General features: G+C 37.9%; 1 pseudogene; it reads right to left on the bottom strand.

Annotated features, from left to right (window-relative positions):
• Positions 1 to 2,813: 2,813 nt before the first annotated feature.
• Positions 2,814 to 17,876, bottom strand: part of LOC124989128 (guanylate-binding protein 4-like) — a 41,832-nt pseudogene continuing 26,769 nt past the window's right edge.

The following is a 17,876-nucleotide window of genomic DNA, read 5'->3' as shown; positions in this document are numbered from 1 at the left end:
ATCATTGGGATTTTAATTGGAATTGCATTGAATCTGTATAGCACTTTAGGTAGTATAGCCATTTTGACAATATTAATTCTGCCTATCCAGGAACATGGGAGATCTTTCCATCTTCTAAGGTTTTCTTTAATTTCTCTCTTTAGTGTTCTGTAGTTCTCATTGTAGAGGTCTTTCACCTCTTTTGTGAGATTGATTCCCAAGTATTTTATTGTTTTCGATGCTATTGTGAATGGGGTAGTTTTCCTAATTTCTCTATCTGAAGATTCATCACTTATGTATAAAAATGCATACACAAGCAACAACAGGTGTTGGCGAGGATGTGGTGAAAAAGGAACACTCATACATTGCTGGTGGGGTTGCAAATTAGTGCAGCCACTCTGGAAAGCAGTGTGGAGATTCCTCAGAAAGTTTGGAATGGAAACACCATTTGAGCCAGCTATCCCACTCCTTGGCCTATACCCAAAGAACTTAAAATCAGCATCCTACAGAGATACAGCCACATCAATGTTCATTGCTGCTCAATTCACCATAGACAGATTGTGGAACCAACCTAGATGCCCTTCAGTTGATGAATGGATAAAGAAACTGTGGCATATATATACAATGGAATATTACTCCGCAAAAAAGAATGATAAAATTATGGCATTTGCAGGCAAATGGATGAAATTGGAGAATATCATGCTAAGTGAGATAAGCCAATCTCAAAAAACTAAAGGACGAATGATCTCGCTGATAAGTGGATGAGGACATATAATGGGGGGTGGGAGGGGTTAGCATTAGGTTTAGGGTTAGGTTTAGGGTTAGGGATAAGGAGAGCGATAAGAATGAAGGAAAAGAAGGACTGTATAGAGGGAAAAGAGGGGTGGGAGGAGTGGGGGGGGGAGGGAAAAAAAATAAACATCATTGCCCTATGTAAACGTATGATTACACAAATGGTATGCCTTGACTCTATGTACAAATAGAGAAACAACATGTATCCCATTTGTATACAATAATTAAAAAAAAAAAAAAAGAAAGGCCATAATGACAACAAAATCAGGATTCAGGTCTTGGTCTTTCTAGTTCCCTGTTCTTGTTAGTAAACTATTCCTGTTGGGCCGACTTATACTATTTCTAATAGTATCAAAAGCTTTTATCCTGTCCTGGGAGCTTTCCCATCCATGTATTATTTGTATTTATTTGTGTGAATAAATGACAGATTCATCTAAAGTGTTAAAGCATGCAAGAACATAAGATATAAAGTTTGGTATTTTCTCACTTTTTGCCTCAGCTATCCAAGTCCCAATCTATTGTGACCATGGACACTAGTTTCTTTTGTGTTTTTGCACAGGTAGATAATAACATATGTGCACATATGTTGTGTTCTGAATTCAGTGATCATATATATATATATATATATATATGTATATATATATATATATATATACACACTTTCTGCATCTTCTTTTTCACTTTTGATACATCTTGAAGATATTCTCCCCTTTCATATTAGTGAAAATGCTTCCCCTTTCATATTAGTGAAAATGCAGAGTATTCTTCTGAAAGTATATCTCAAGGTTTATGATATCAAAAAATCATATCACTGATTGTGTTAGTCAGCTCTGTGGCACTGTGACCATAATGTATAGTAAGAATAACTTAGAGAGAAAAAAGTTTATTTTGGTCAGAGTTTCAGAGGTTCAGTCCATGGTCAGTGAACTCTACTGCTCTAGGCCTACAAATTCCACCAGAAAACTTTTAGAACTCATAAGTGAATTCAGTAAAGTAGCAGGTTACAAGATCAATGCTCATAAATCCAATGCATTTTTATACATAAGTGATGAAATCTTCAGAAAGAGAAATTAGGAAAACTACCCCATTCACAATAGCATCGAAAAAAATAAAATACTTGGGAATCAATCTCACAAAAAAGGTGAAAGACCTCTACAATGAGAACTACAGAACACTAAAGAAAAAATTAAAGAAAACCTTAGAAGATGGAAAGATCTCCCATGTTCCTGGATAGGCAGAATTAATATTGTCAAAATGGCTATACTACCTAAAGTGCTATACAGATTCAATGCAATTCCAATTAAAATCCCAATGATGTACCTTGCAGAAATAGAGCAAGCAATTATGAAATTCATCTGGAAGAATAAAAAACCTAGAATAGCTAAAGCAATCCTCAGTAGCAAGAACGAAGCAGGGGGTATTGCAGAGAAAAGCTGCTCAGCTCATGGTAGCCAGGAAGCCAAGAGAAAGAGAGAGGACACCTGAGGAGCCAGGGACAAGATAAAATTCACAAGGGCATGACCTCAATTACCTATGTCCTCCAGGCATGCACAACCTGCCTACAGTTAACAGTAGTCCATTAAATTATTAATCCATCAAATGGATTACAACTCTCATCAGTGCCCAAAACTCCACCTCTAAACCTTTCTGAATTGTATATCATGATCTCAAAACATGAACTTCTGTGAGATATATAAGATCAAAACATTAACACTGACTGAGGGACTTTAAAGTTTTGTTTTTCAGTCTTTTGTCATTTTAATTATCCTGTGACAAATATGCCATTAACAATGTCCATTTCATCTTGGGTAAATAGGTTTATAAGAAAAATGATTAAATGTGGAACTGCTAGATCAGAGATATCGACATTCTAATTTTTAATGTATAATAGCAACCATTCACAATCTCAATAGCAAATAAGAGAGGTCACCAATTTCACCAAACCATTGTTACCTCAGGGTCCTGGCAAAATTACTCTTCCTACCCATAAATGAAGTGAAACACAAACTTAATAATTTCACTTTGCATGACCTTTATTATCAGTAAAATAAAAAATTTTACCATATCTCTGCTGATTTTAGAAAATGTGGTTGTTTGTCTCTTCTCATAAGAGTTCATCATTAGTTATGATATCACCATGTCTGAAACGCAAATTGCAAATGTTTACTTCATCGGCATTTATCTTCTTGCTTTCCTCAAAACTCAAAACTTCTCTAGGAATGATTTCATTATATTCTCATTTGTTTCCCATTTCTTTAAATTATTTAATTCAGTTAAAATTAGGTATATTTCTAGGGATGTCAGTCCCTGATATTATTTGAAAATTGCTTTTCATTTAAATTTTTCATGAATTAAACTGCTATGAAATGTATACTTAAATATTGAGCAACAGTATTATGCAATTAAAATAAGAAGCCTCATTTTATTATTTCCTTAGAATTCCCTTGTAATAGATCACATATATTCCTTACTATATCCCAGAGTGCTTCAGCCTCAGTTCCTACCCTTAACACAGAGGAAACTACATCAAGGATCTGTGAGATCAGTGAAGGTTCAGTGAAGGTTTTTTGGTTTTGCTCTCCTCTAGTTCATCTCGTAGTTGATCTATCTCTTTTCTTAGCTTCTCAGCTTCCTTTTGAAATCCTTCGCTCAGAAGTTTTTCTTGGATCTGTAAAAGAGCAGCAGTTCAGTTTTGAAAATCCCATTACTAACAGCCAAAGTTTTGCATTGAACAACTTCAGCATTTAATTGTGGGGAGCAGTGATTTGGATCAAGATTTTTGATTGCCTAATGGTTGTGGTGCATTGTTTGCACTGGGAACTCCCTGTGCAAAATTGCAAGACTAAGTTTGCCCAGTTGCTATGGTGATACCCTGCCCAAGGAAACTCTGTGCAAAGGTTCAGAGTTTACAGTCTTGATCTTGAAACTCAGACACTAGCTCCCAGGGATAAAGGATTCTGAGCATAGCAAGATAACCATAATGTCTCATCAGTGCTGTGAGCTTCAAGCCTGCCTACTTTGAAGAAACTTCCCACAAATAACCTTTTGATGATAAAACCTATATAATAAATGTGTCGAGCCAGCTCTGGGTCACTGTTCTCAACCAGAGATCAGTGTCCCACCTGATCCCAGCTTTCCCTTTTAATGCTGTGTGTTTTCCTAATCCCCCATCACTGGTTTCTAAATTAAGTCATGCTGGCCTTGGCAGTTATTCACATGTGTCTATTTCTTTACCCCCTTAGAAAGTGTTTTGATGTCTCTAGGCATTTGGACCTGGATAATGGGACAATCCATGGTTCATACTTTTAAATCTCAGCACTACCTGGCTGTGTTAGAGAAATGTATTTTTCCAGCCCAGAGAATGCCATGAATCATATGGTTGCAGAATGTATGCACCCAGGATTTGCCTTCTCCTCTGCGGGCTAGAAACAAAGTCACAGTTGTGGAGCTGCATGTGGAGGTGAGTAGCCCTAGGAAAGCAGGGGAGTTCAGCAACAGAGAGATGGACATCTGGTGAACACAGAATCTCAGGACAATGGCATAGCAAGATAAACACAATGTCCCAGTCCCTACTGCCAAGCACTGAGGTCAGGTGTTGGGAAGTCTCTTAGTGAGGTTAAAGGGTCCCAGTGAGCTCCATTAGTGCACATGCCAATACGTTGCAGACATACAGTAAATAGATAAAAAGGCCTGGGGTCTACACTTTAGGTTTGCTCTGGAGAAGTCCATTCCTTCTCCCAACAAACTCTCAAGGGGCTGAAGCCAGAAGTCATCTTGAGAAAGGTCCTTTTACCTGCACTGCTCAAGGGGGGCTCAGATTCCTGCATATTCTCATCTCTGGGACTTCATGGACTTTCCACTGTACTGCTTCAGTGGGTGACTGTTTTGTGAGAGGGTCTTGACTCGGGGGACTGACTCTGACAAAAACTCACTGAGTCCCATGCTGTGGGAATGCAGGCTCTGAAACTGATGGAAGCAGAAGCTGTCACCCTCTACAATCGTCTGATCAGGGAACCTGTCCTCTGAAAAAAGGGAGCTGCAAGTGGTTTCTCACAGATGCCAGACTTGGGAAGCTGAAACAGGAGGATTGTGAGTTCAAAGTCAGCCTCAGCAATGGTGAGGGGCTAAGCAACTCAGTGAGACCCTGTCTCTAAATAAAATACAAAATAGGGCTGGGGATGTGGCTCAGTGGTGAGTGCCCCTGAGTTCAATCCCAAGCACCAAAAAAAAGGGGGGCGGTGGAGCTGGGGGTATGGCTCAGTGGGTAAGTGCCCTTGGATTTAATCCCTGGTACCAAAAATAACCAAGCAAACCAAAAAAAGAAAAGAAGAAGTAGAAGAAGAAGAAGAAGAAGAAGAAGAAGAAGAAGAAGAAGAAGAAGAAGAAAAAGAAGAAGAATGATGATGAAGACATAAAAAACCAAATAGAGAAATAACAAGTAACAATTTGAATCAATGATAAAAAGTCTTCCCCCCTCCCTCCCCTCAAAAAAAAAACAAATTCAGGACTGGATGGCTTCACTGTTGAATTTTACCAAATTTCTGAAGAACTAACACAATGATTCACCAAATTATTTCACTGAATTGAAGAGAGGGAACCCTTCCAGACTCTTCCTTTGAGGACACCATTCCACTGCTACCAAATCTGACAAGGACACACCAAAAAAAGAAGAAATTGTAGACCATTATCCCTGATAAACACACATGCAAAATCTTCAATAAAATACTTGCAAACTGAATTCAACAACACAGTAAAATGTTCATACATGATGACAAGTTGATTTTATTTTGATGATTCAAGAATGGTTCAACATATCCAATCAATACATGTAATTCATCACATAAATAAAATTAAAGATAAAAATCACATGATCATCTCAATAGATACAGAAAACACCTTTGATAAAATATGATACACCTTCATGATAAAAGCCCTGAATAAATGAGGTTTAGAGAGATCATACCTCAACATAGTAAAGGTAATATATAACAAATCATAGCCAACATCAAACGGAAGGAAGGAAAACTGTAAGTATGTCCTCTAAGATTAGGAAAAAGAGAAGGGTATACACTCTCACTGCTCTCCCTCAACACAGTGCTAGAAAATTTAGCCATTTCAATTAGACAAGAGAAAGAAATAAAAGACAAACAGGAAAAGAAAAAATCATGTCTATATACAAATAATGATTCTATACACACAAAAACCTAAAGACTCCACCAAAAATCTTTTAGAACCAATAAACAAATTTGGGAAGGTAGTAAGATACAAAATCAGTAGCTCTTCTATACATCAATAATGAATTTGATGAAAAAGAAATCAGGAAAACAATCCCATTCAAAATAGCCACAAAGGAAATAAAATATTGAAGGAAATGGAGGAGTAGTAGCCAGTGCATACTGACCACTCCTGGAGATTGAATTAAATCTATGGTTGTAGTCACTGGAAGTAGTTGAGGTATGGTTCTTCTTGTACCTTTTGGTCATTCTTTTCTCTCTCTTTGGTATCTCATACTGGTTTGTCCACCTTCCTTCCCAACAACCTCCATTTGTTTTATTTATTAATTTTTGGATAAATGGGTGTGTTTAGTTTAGTTTTATTCTTTATGGAGCTGGGACTTGAACCCAAAAGATCTTGCCACTGAAGTGCTTTCCCAACCCCTATTCCTTTCTGCTTTGAAACAGGGTCTATCTGGATTATCAAGGCAACCCTCAGCCCTGCAATTCTTCCACCTCAGACTTCTGAGTGCTTCCTTCTATAGCAGCAAGAAGGTTACTAGATATTCTTACTAATTTAGCCCTATCACCTACTATTGACCAAATTAGAGAGGTGTTTATAGCTTTATCTTCACTCTGATGTTGTAACCTTAGCATTTGTCTAACAGAACTTATGATGCTATGACAAGCAAAGTGATCTACAGATTCAATAGCCATCAAAATACCAATGGCATTCTTCACAGAAAAAAAAAAAAAATCCATATGAAAGCACAAAAGACCCTAAATAGGCTAAACAATACTGAGTAAAAAGAGCAAAGCTGGATGCATCACAATACCTGATTTCAAGAGATACTATAGGGGCATAGGAACAAAGACCGCACTGTATTGACATTTAAACAAACATGTAGACCAATGAATAGAACAGAGGACCAGAAATGAAACCACACACCTTCCCCTCACTGATTCTCAATGAGGGTACCCAAAACTGATACACTGAAGGAAGAACAGACTTGTCAACAAATGGTCCTGGGAAAACTAAATATCCAGATGTAAGAGAATGAAATTGACCCCTATCTCTCATCCTGTACAATAAACAACTCAAAATGGATCAAAACTGAGGTATAAAACCTGAAGTTCAGGAACTACTAGAGGAAAATATCAGAAATACTTTAAGATATTGTCACAGGCAATGATGTTTTAGATAGTGTTACAAAAACAGAGGAAACAAAAGCAAGAATTGAGAAATGGGATTACATCAAATTAAAAAGTTTCTGCACAGCAAAGGAAACGACACTAAAGAGGAACCTTGCATGAAAATCTTTGTGGCCCATTCTTCTGACATTGAATTAATAACTCCCAAAATCTTTTTTTTTTTTTTTTACGTTTACATAAGGTAATGATGTTTATTTTATTTTTCCCCTCGCCCCCACCCCTCCCACCCCTCTTTTCCCTCTACACAGTCTTTCTTTCCTTCATTCTTACTGCTCTCCTTAGCCTAACTCTAAACCTAACCCTAAACCTAATGCTAGCCCCTCCCACCCCCCATTATATGTCCTCATCCGCTTATCAGCGAGATCATTCGTCCTTTAGTTTTTTGAGATTGGCTTATCTCACTTAGCATGATATTCTCCAATTTCGACCATTTGCCTACAAATGCCATAATTTTATCATTCTTCATTGCGGAGTAATATTCCATTGTATAAATATGCCACAGTTTCTTTAACCATTCATCAACTGAAGGGCATCTAGGTTGGTTCCACAATCTGGCTATGGTGAATTGAGCAGCAATGAACATTGATGTGGCTGTATCTCTGTAGTATGCTGATTTTAAGTCCTTTGGGTATAGGCCAAGGAGTGGGATAACTGGCTCAAATGGTGTTTCCATTCCAAGCTTTCTGAGGAATCTCTACACTGCTTTCCAGAGTGGCTGCACTAATTTGCAACCCCACCAGCAATGTATGAGTGTTCCTTTTTCACCACATCCTCGCCAACACCTATTGTTGCTTGTATTCTTGATAATCGCCATTCTAATTGGGGTGAGATGAAATCTTAGGGTAGTTTTGATTTGCATTTCCCTTATTACTAGGGATGTTGAACATTTTTTCATATATCTGTTGATTACTTGTACATCTTCTTCTGTGAAGTGTCTGTTCATTTCCTTAGCCCATTTGTTGATTGGATTATTTGTATTCTTCGTGTAGAGTTTTTTGAGTTCTTTATAAATTCTGGAAATTAGCGCTCTATCTGAAGTATGGTTGGCAAAGATATTCTCCCACTCTGTAGGCTCTCTCTTCACATTTCTGAGAGTTTCCTTTGCTGAGAGAAAGCTTTTAAGTTTGAATCTATCCCAGTTGTTGATTCTTGCTTTTATTTCTTGTGCTATGGGAGTCCTGTTGAGGAAGTCTGATCCTAAGCCAACAAGTTGAAGATTTGGACCTACATTTTCTTCTATAAGATGCAGGGTCTCTGGTCTGATTCCGAGGTCCTTGATCCATTTTGAGTTGAGTTTTGTGTAGGGTGAGAGATAGGGGTTTAATTTCATTCTATTGCATATGGTTTTCCAGTTTTCCCAGCACCATTTGTTGAAGAGGCTATCTTTTCTCCATAGTGCACCACGATCAAGTGGGTTTTATCCCAGGGATGCAAGGTTGGTTCAACATTCGGAAATCAATAAATGTCATTCACCATATCAACAGACTTAAAGTTAAGAATCACATGATTATTTCAATAGATGCAGAAAAAGCATTCGATAAAACACAACATCCCTTCATGCTCAAAACACTAGAAAAAATTGGGGTAGTGGGAACATTCCTTAACATTATAAAGGCCATCTACGCTAAGCCCATGGCTAATATCATTCTAAATGGTGAAAAACTGAAAGCATTCCCTCTAAAAACTGGAACAAGGCAGGGATGCCCTCTTTCACCGCTTCTATTCAACATCGTCCTTGAAACTCTAGCCAGAGCAATCAGACAAACGAAAGAAATTAAAGGGATACGAATAGGAAAAGAAGAACTCAAACTATCCCTGTTCGCTGATGACATGATTATATATTTAGAGGAACCTGGAAATTCCACCAGAAAACTTTTAGAACTCATAAGTGAATTCAGTAAAGTAGCAGGTTACAAGATCAATGCTCATAAATCCAATGCATTTTTATACATAAGTGATGAATCTTCAGAAAGAGAAATTAGGAAAACTACCCCATTCACAATAGCATGGAAAAAAATAAAATACTTGGGAATCAATCTCACAAAAGAGGTGAAAGACCTCTACAATGAGAACTACAGAACACTAAAGAAAGAAATTGAAGAAAACCTTAGAAGAGGGAAAGATCTCCCATGTTCCTGGATAGGCAGAATTAATATCGTCAAAATGGCTATACTACCAAAAGTGCTAAACAGATTCAATGCAATTCCAATTAAAATCCCAATGATGTACCTTGCAGAAATAGAGCAAGCAATTATGAAATTCATCTGGAAGAATAAAAAACCTAGAATAGCTAAAGCAATCCTCAGTAGCAAGAGCGAAGCAGGGGGTATTTCAATACCAGATCTTCAACTCTACTACAAAGCAATAGTAACAAAAACGGCATGGTATTGGTACCAAAATAGACAGGTAGATCAATGGTACAGAATAGAGGACATGGACACAAACCCAAATAAATACAATTTTCTCATACTAGACAAAGGTCCCAAAATCTTTTTTTTTTTTTTGAATGAAAAACAGAAATTTTCTTTATTTCTTCATAGAAACCTTTATAAGACAACACTCAAAGGCAAAACTATCAAGTAATTCACATAAAATACAAATGGTTTTAAAACATGAAAATGTGATCAAGTTCACTTGAAAATAAAGGCAAGTTTAAAAGATACCATTGTTTACATAGTCCATTGGCAAACACTTGGAAGTTCATTTACACTGTTAGAAACTTTCCTTCAGTTACTGGGAATATGACTCACTAGGAGAACCATTTGAAAATACCTATCAAAATTCAAATCGATCCAGCAACTTCATATTAATAGGAATTTATCCTAAAGCAACTCACATGTAAACAAAGATATATGTACAAAAGTAACTATTGTGACATTCCTTTCAATAGCACACAATTAGAAAAGACCTAAAGCCAGTGACAGGCGAGTGATCAAATAAATTATAATAAACACATGACGTGAGGGCTGGGGTTGTGCCTCAGTAGTAGAGTGCTCACCTAGTATGTGTGAGGCACTGGGTTCCATCCTCAGCATAAAAATAAATAAATAAATAAAATAGAGGTATTCTGTCCATCCACAACTAAAAATATATGTATTATTAAAAATTTATAAAAAAAAATACATTACATGTATCAGGACTTGGTGGGGGGGGCGCGGTAGCAGAACACTTTGCTCAACATCTACGAGGTCCTGGATTCAATCCCAGCACCACACACACACAGAGCTACAGGGATATTAATATGTTAATATTTTACACAACCATTTATAAGAAAAAGGTTGATATTTTAATATTTCCATAAAATATGTTCAAGATATATTATATGAAAAACAAAGTACAAAAAAGCAACATAGTTTGTGTTAAGTAAAATGTATATGGACTGAATGTCTGTGTCCCTCCAAAATTCATGTTGAAACTTTGATCCTCAATGTGCTAGAATTAGGAGTTGGAGTCTTTGGAGGTGACCAGAAGATGAGGGCACAGGCTTCATGAAGGGGATTAGTGCCCTTAAAAGAAGAGACATGAGAGAGATTCTCATCCCCCATCTCCATTTCCCTCCACCATGTTAGCAGACTGCCAGAAGATGACCACGTGCAAAGTAGGTTAGGGTCCTTATCCGACACTGGATCTGCCAGTGCCTGGATCTTGTACTTTCCAGGCTCCAGAATTGTGAAAAATAAATATCTGTTGTTTAAGTCTCTCGATCTATGGTACTTTGTTACAGTGGCCCCAGATAACTAAGACATGTAAGCCAAAACATCACAGAAGGCAGTTGCCAATGGCTTTTTCTGAGGCCACCATTCAATTTTTTATTATCTATCCAACCTGTTTCACTGCTTGACACTTCTTCACAATATGCATGTGTAGCTTTGTTCTTTATTAGCTACCTTCCCAAGAATCACACAGAGACAGGTGACAACAACAGGGTTGGCAGGGTAGGGAAAAGAGGGTTTCAGGGAGGAATATAGTTCACACAATGGCTGGAGGCTGTGATTCAAGGAGGATTACTCATTCTTGTACCTGAGAAATAGGAATAATAATATACAAGTTTATTTTGGTTACTAATTTGAACCCTAAGACTTACTCTGTGCACTTAACAATTAATATCTCATATATTTAAGCCCTTTCCAACTCACTGCCTGAAGCTTACTTAGCTCACAGGAATGGTAAGTCTGAACTTGCATCTCAGGGGATAATTTTACTCTGCAATAACAAATGTCTGATTTAGAGCCACCAGGCTGCAAGACCAAACATGACCCGCAGAAGTGTAAACACAATCACATCAGGGGCAGGAGGCGGTAGTCTTGAGAAGCATTTGCCTGATGAAAATGAGTCTCCTAGCCTGATATGTGAGCCAAAGTGCTTGATGTTGATTTCTCAAAGCCAAGAAGGAGTATAAGGAACAACTACTTAGCTGTTTTCTTATAAATTTATGGTTTTCCAGTTCAAACCTTTAAACATAACTTCCACGAAATACCAGGCAAAACATTGCATAAAATCAACATTTTTCATGAAAGCATTGCCCGTAACCCTATTCTTTTATAGAATCATTGAATCTCAATATATGGTCTTCCTTGACCTGAAATTTTATCAAATCCATAAGCAATAAATAAGTTTTCGACAAAAAATTTCCAAGTAATCCAATTAGAAATGATCAAATAATCTAAACAGATATTTCTCAACAGAAGTACAAATGGTCAATAAATAGGTTAAAAAGTGCTCAATATCTTTAGGTATCAGGGAAATTCAAATCAAAATTACCCTCAAACTATATCTCCTTCCAGTTAGAATGACTATTGTCAAAACAATAATGATGACAAATGCTAGAAAGGATGTGGGGAAATAGGAACACTTCAATGTGGTTGGCAGGAATGTAAAGTAGTACAGCTACTGTGGAAAATGGTATGGAGTTTTCCCAAAAATCTAAACTTAGAACTTACCACATAATCCAGCTATCCCACTCCTGGGTAAACATCTCATATGTAGAAACAGTGACAAGAAAGTAGAAGAGGGAATATTAGGGACTAGGAATGGGGCTGGGAGGGAGGAAGGAAGAGAGGAAAAGGGTAGAGGAAGGGCCTACAGACCTGATCAATGCACAGTTTATCCACATATGGAAATATCATAGTGAATTCCATTAACTTGTGCAATTAATATATGTCCATATTCATAATTTTTTAAGATTCTAAGAAAATAATTCCTCTTGGCATGCAGATTGAAATCTAATTGATTATTGGTTCCACTGAAATAGCATGGCTTTGAATTTCTAACAAATAATGGGAAATACCTAGCACAGAACACAGGTTATTAAGCTCCTGGTTGGGACAAAGACTTTAAATTATTCTAGTTATAGAGGAAGAATCAGGCTATGGAAATAAATGGAGCAATTTCAGAACTTTCAAACATCTTCCATTTTATATCAGATCAAATGTGATACATGCATCCAGATGAATCTAATTTTGTTCTCTTTGATGGTTGTGCCATGAATCCTAAGGATCACTATTCAACTGGGACACAGTAAGACCATCCTATAATCTCAACAAACCTTAATCCATCACCCTAGGGGACATTGTATACTCTGAATTCTATCAGTATACAAGGTGCTGGAGTCACATAGATTTACAGACTTCAGGAGGATTCAGGTGTATGTGAGGAGTTAGTGGGACACATACCTTTTGAGTTTCCCATTGGAATCATGCCCATGCTTGACATGTTGGTTTTTCCCTTCCTAAGGAACCAAAGCATTATCTGTCAGGCACTGCCAGGCCCTGTCCAGACTCACCTTCAGCTTGTGCTCTAGATTCCATTCAAACCTTCTCAAATGGTTCTGCATTTTCCTGTCCAACTTCTTCTCCAACTGAGCAATGTATTCTTTTGAGTTTCCCTCTTGAGCTTCTTTCCCTTCCTGCTCCTCTTTCTGCTGCTCTCTTAGCAGCTCCTGTTCCTTCTCAGCTGCCTCCCTCTTGGCCCGTTCAACTGTTTCAGAAACGGAGGAAAGAAAAAAACAGTAAAGCCTGGGCTCTATCATCCTAGGTTCTCAAACCAAACTGATTTCAGAAAAGGCAAGAGGGATATCCAAATCCTTCCTTTACCTGTGATAGCCAGAGTACATTTCCAAATGTGATAGAAAACTCATTATCTGGCCTCCCTATTGCTCTCGGAGGTAGCAGAGCATGTGCGCCATAGCAGGAAAAAGTTTCTGGTTTCAGGAACGTTTTTCTGTCCAGATAGTCAAGGCCTGTGCAGGAACCTTCCCCACCCTCTGAGAGCTGCAGCCCCCTCTATACCTGCTATGGCCTTCTCTCCATCAGTGAGGGCCTTGTCTGACTGCAGGATGAATTTTTCTATGGCAGACTGTGACTGCAGGAAACTCTGAAGGACCTCCTTTGCCTGGGGAACCAAGAAGGAACAAAAACACCAGGCATAAAGATCTGGTTTTCTGATGAGGAAGTTGTTATTCAATAGATCACAAAATGGACTTTCAAATTTTGCATCCTTCTTAGGATACCATAGTGATTCCTATCCTCCTATGGACACAACAAAAGTCCATGTTCTTTGGTGAGAAATGAACACCCTCTAGTGCAGCCTCTTCCTAGCTCCCCATTGTCCTCTCCCATGAATACTGCCCACCAACCTCCCCAGTCAGATGTGGAGACAGTTCTACAAACACATAACCCCTCCATTGTTTGTGATATTTGCACATCCTTTTTCTTCTGCCTGGATCTGTTCTAACCTTTCTTATTTAGGATCATATCTACAGTTTCTTTGACTTGTATCTTCTACCTCCTCTACCATGAATCTTTTCTAGGCTGCCTTCTGAGTTTCTTTTCAGTTTTGTTGACATTGACTATTATATACATCAAAGGTATATAATATGATGTTTTGATATATGTTTACATTGTTAAATAATTCCTACACTCAAGCCAATTTTCAAGTTGGTCACATCACATAGTTACATTTTCCATTGTCATAAGAATGATGAAATCTACTCTCAGTAACATTCATGTACACAATAGATTATTTTAACTACAGTCACATTTGTATATCAGCTGTGCAGCACTTACTCATCTATAGCTGCATGTTTATATATTTTACCAGTATCTCCCTTCCCCTACTCTCAGCTGCTGCTAATCACTATTCTACTCTAACTCAACTGTATTTTAATGTGAACTTGATGGCTATTTGCTCTTGTTTCAGAATGGAAAAGGCAATGTATAGAATGGGTGAAAATATTTGCAAACCATATATCTAATAAGGAGTTAACATATAAAGCATATTAGAAAATCATAACTCAACAGTAAAAAAGTAACTAACCTGATTACAAAGTGGGCAAAAGACCTGAATAAACGTTTTCAAAAAAAAAAAAAAGAAAAAAATTCAAATGTCAAACAGATATTTGTAAAAGTGTTCAGCGTCACTAATACCAGTGAGACACAAATGAAAACCACAATGAGATGACAGAACATCTGTGAGGATGACTGTAATCAATGAGTCAAAGGACAACAGATGTTGCTGAGGAGGTGGAGAAAAGAGAACCTTGTAGAACTGCATGGGGAATGTGAATTGGTGCAGCCATCATGGAAAACAGCAGGAGGATTCCAAAAGGAAAAAAGAATTCTGAGTTTCTAAAGGCTGCCGTATAAGTTCTGATTGTATGATCTTAGGTCACTTATTAGGCCTTCTATGCACTACACTTCACAAGAGTATAAAATATGGAAGGTAGTAATATGTACTTTATATTATTCTGAGAATTAAGTGGGTGATGCAAGGAAATTACCGAAAACTGTACCTGGTATGGGAAGAGAATATTCTATGTTTCCTAACAACTATGTTCATCATCATTCTCTGCTACTATCAGTACACACCAGTTACCATTAACATGATAAACCTATCACTCCATACACCATTGAGTATTATTTTTCCAACTGAAGTATGCTAAGCCTCACAAGAACAAAGTCATTTCTTTCATAGTGTATCTTTTGTATTTATCAGAAAAAATTAAAACACATTTTAATTTTTTATTTTAATAAATAAAAGAAATGTTTGGTTTCACCTGAATTCCTGGTTCTCTGGGAAGAACTATTTCCAGTTTATTTAAGAGCATTTAACTAATAGGGGATATAAAATTATATAAATGTCAACATATTGCCATTCTCTGCCTTTGCTTCACAAATGGTGCTGTGAGCTTAGAGTTTCAGTAGGAGCAACACAGCCCTTCTGACCACACCCTATTGGCCATCCCCCCTCCTCTTATTCCTCACCTTCACTCCTTTCCTGGGCAGTTGCTTATAGCCAAGTTCCACCTTCTTCTTTTCTTCTAAGTAGAGACTGTGGCCTCCAGGAACAGAGAATGCTCCTCTTGAAATTCTTCGCATCAGGGGCTCTGAAAGCTTCTTCAACTGAGCCTGGCAGTATTTGACAGATGCCTCTTCATTCTGCATCAAGAGAGCTTCCTTCTTTCTCTCTATGGTGTCCTGGAAGGGGAATGTAGGGAAGTAAAATTAAAAAAAAAAAAAGTTGTTATAAAGAAGGTCCAAGAGGGATCCTCTCAGAAAAATGCAGTCTGACAGCCTCAGAGATGACTGGGGCATGGAAAGGAGTCAGAAGATGTGCTTCATTCCCCCATCTCGCCAATTTACTGTGTGACTCTGAAAAATCCCTCATCTCCCTTAGGGTCAGTCTCAATATATGTGAAATGATGGGGTTGGAAGACATAAACTTTTTGACTTATTTAGTAATAGTATGAATAATAGCAATGTAAACCCTAGTTATCACCCATAAAATGTTAAATGTTAATTATGGTTGAAAGTATAATTCCCTCAGAAAATGTGGGTTGCTACAGATGAAAATACATGCATGGCACACCTAATTCCCAGGAATGAGTGAAGTGTGTTCTGAGCAGAGTTTTGAATGCTTTACAAGTTCTTTTGGTGACAGTTTCATTGTGTGAGGATTTAGTAATCAGTGCATTTGTTTGTTTGTTTCTACTTGCAAATTACAATCCAGCTGGATTTGCTCAATATGAAATAAGAGAATTTTGTCACATTAAGGTTAGTTCTAGATAGTCTGAAAGAAAAACTTTCAGTGACAGTTCCTCCAGTCACAGAATTAAGCTGTCACCTGAGAGTTCTTTCCTAAGTGTCCATATCCTGCATTGTCCCTGGGTCTGTGAGTATGATGGATAGTAATCCTATGCTTACAATATGTGGCATTGCACAGGATTCATTTAAGAAATGGACTGCACCCTGTTGAACCTAACTATATCATCCCATTAAAACAGTTTTCTCTGGCTGTGGCAGGAGGGAAATCAGAGAGACTAGAAAGGAGGGAAAGATGGAAGGCATCACTAGCATTTTGAAGATGAAAGGTGCTCCCAGGTGCCCAAAGGAGAAGTAAGTTCATTTCACATCTTGATTTCAGCTTGTGGTATACTGAGCAGAACACCCACACACTCTGCGAGAGGATCTGACCTAACTGAGGTAATGAATGCACGCTATTTTAGGCTGCTGAGTACAGGATAATTTGTTTTGCAGCAATGGAAAACAAAAAGTGTCAGCCTTTAATTAAAGAGAACACTAGTAGCCTGATGAGTCTTGTTACCCACAGAAATCTAGCTTATTGGGGTTGGAGTTGTGGCTTGGTGGTGGAGTGCTTGCCTGGCATGTGTGAGGCACTGGGTTCAATCCTCAGCACCACATAAAAATAAATAAGCAAAATAAAGATACTGTGTCCACCTACAACTAAAAAAGTTTTTTTTTTTAAATCTAGGTTATTTCCGAGATGAGAAGGATACAAATCTTGGAATAAAAAAGTGGAGTCTAAGGGTTTTTTTGGCTTTGTGATGGGGTGATTGCCTAGCAAGTTTATGGTCCTGGGTTTGATCCCTAGCACAAATATAAATAAATAAATAAATAAGTAAATAAATAAATAAGAACCTCATTCCAGAACAAGATCAGGAAGAATATAAGCAAAGGTGAATTACCACCAGATTCTTCTGGAACTCATGCTTGTCGTCCTTGAAGGAGTGCTCCATGAACACTGCGATGGCTTCCCTCTCACAGGCTGCGTGCACATTCAGCAGCTCCCGGAGTGTGCCTGTGGGGAACTCCACTCTCTGGGCCATCAGCTCACTGTAGTGGTCGGCTGCCTTCTGCAGGGCAGCTGAGTTCTTACACTGGACCAGAGTTGTCACTGTATCCTCCAAACAAGGCACCATCCCGCTGTTGATGGCACCCACGTACATCTCCACCAAACTCCCCAGCACTGAATAAGGTCAAAAACACATAAAAATGTCAAGTTCTCATTCAATAGAATTCAAGAGATAGATTCCACTTTTTTATTCCAAGATTTGTATCCTCCTCATCTCGGAAATAACCTAGATTTTAAAAAAATCTTTTTTTAGTTGTAGGTGGACACAGTATCTTTATTTTGCTTATTTATTTCTTGAATTCATTATGTTTTTAAAACCACACACAATGCAATGGACTGATTATTTATATCCCTCCAAAATTCCTATGTTGAAATTCTCACAATGAAGTCGATGGAATTGGGGAGATGGTGCATTCTGTGAAGTGATTAGACCATGGGGAACAGCTCTAATGAATGGGGTTAGTGTCCTTACAGGGGACTCCAGGGAGTTAAATTGTCCCTTCTACCAAGTGAGGACACAGCAAGAACTGA

This window comes from Sciurus carolinensis, chromosome 1 (assembly GCF_902686445.1).
Source record: "Sciurus carolinensis chromosome 1, mSciCar1.2, whole genome shotgun sequence".
Lineage (NCBI taxonomy): Eukaryota > Metazoa > Chordata > Mammalia > Rodentia > Sciuridae > Sciurus > Sciurus carolinensis.
Note: the sequence above shows the minus strand (reverse complement) of the source record. Positions and strands in the feature narration are given on the sequence as shown.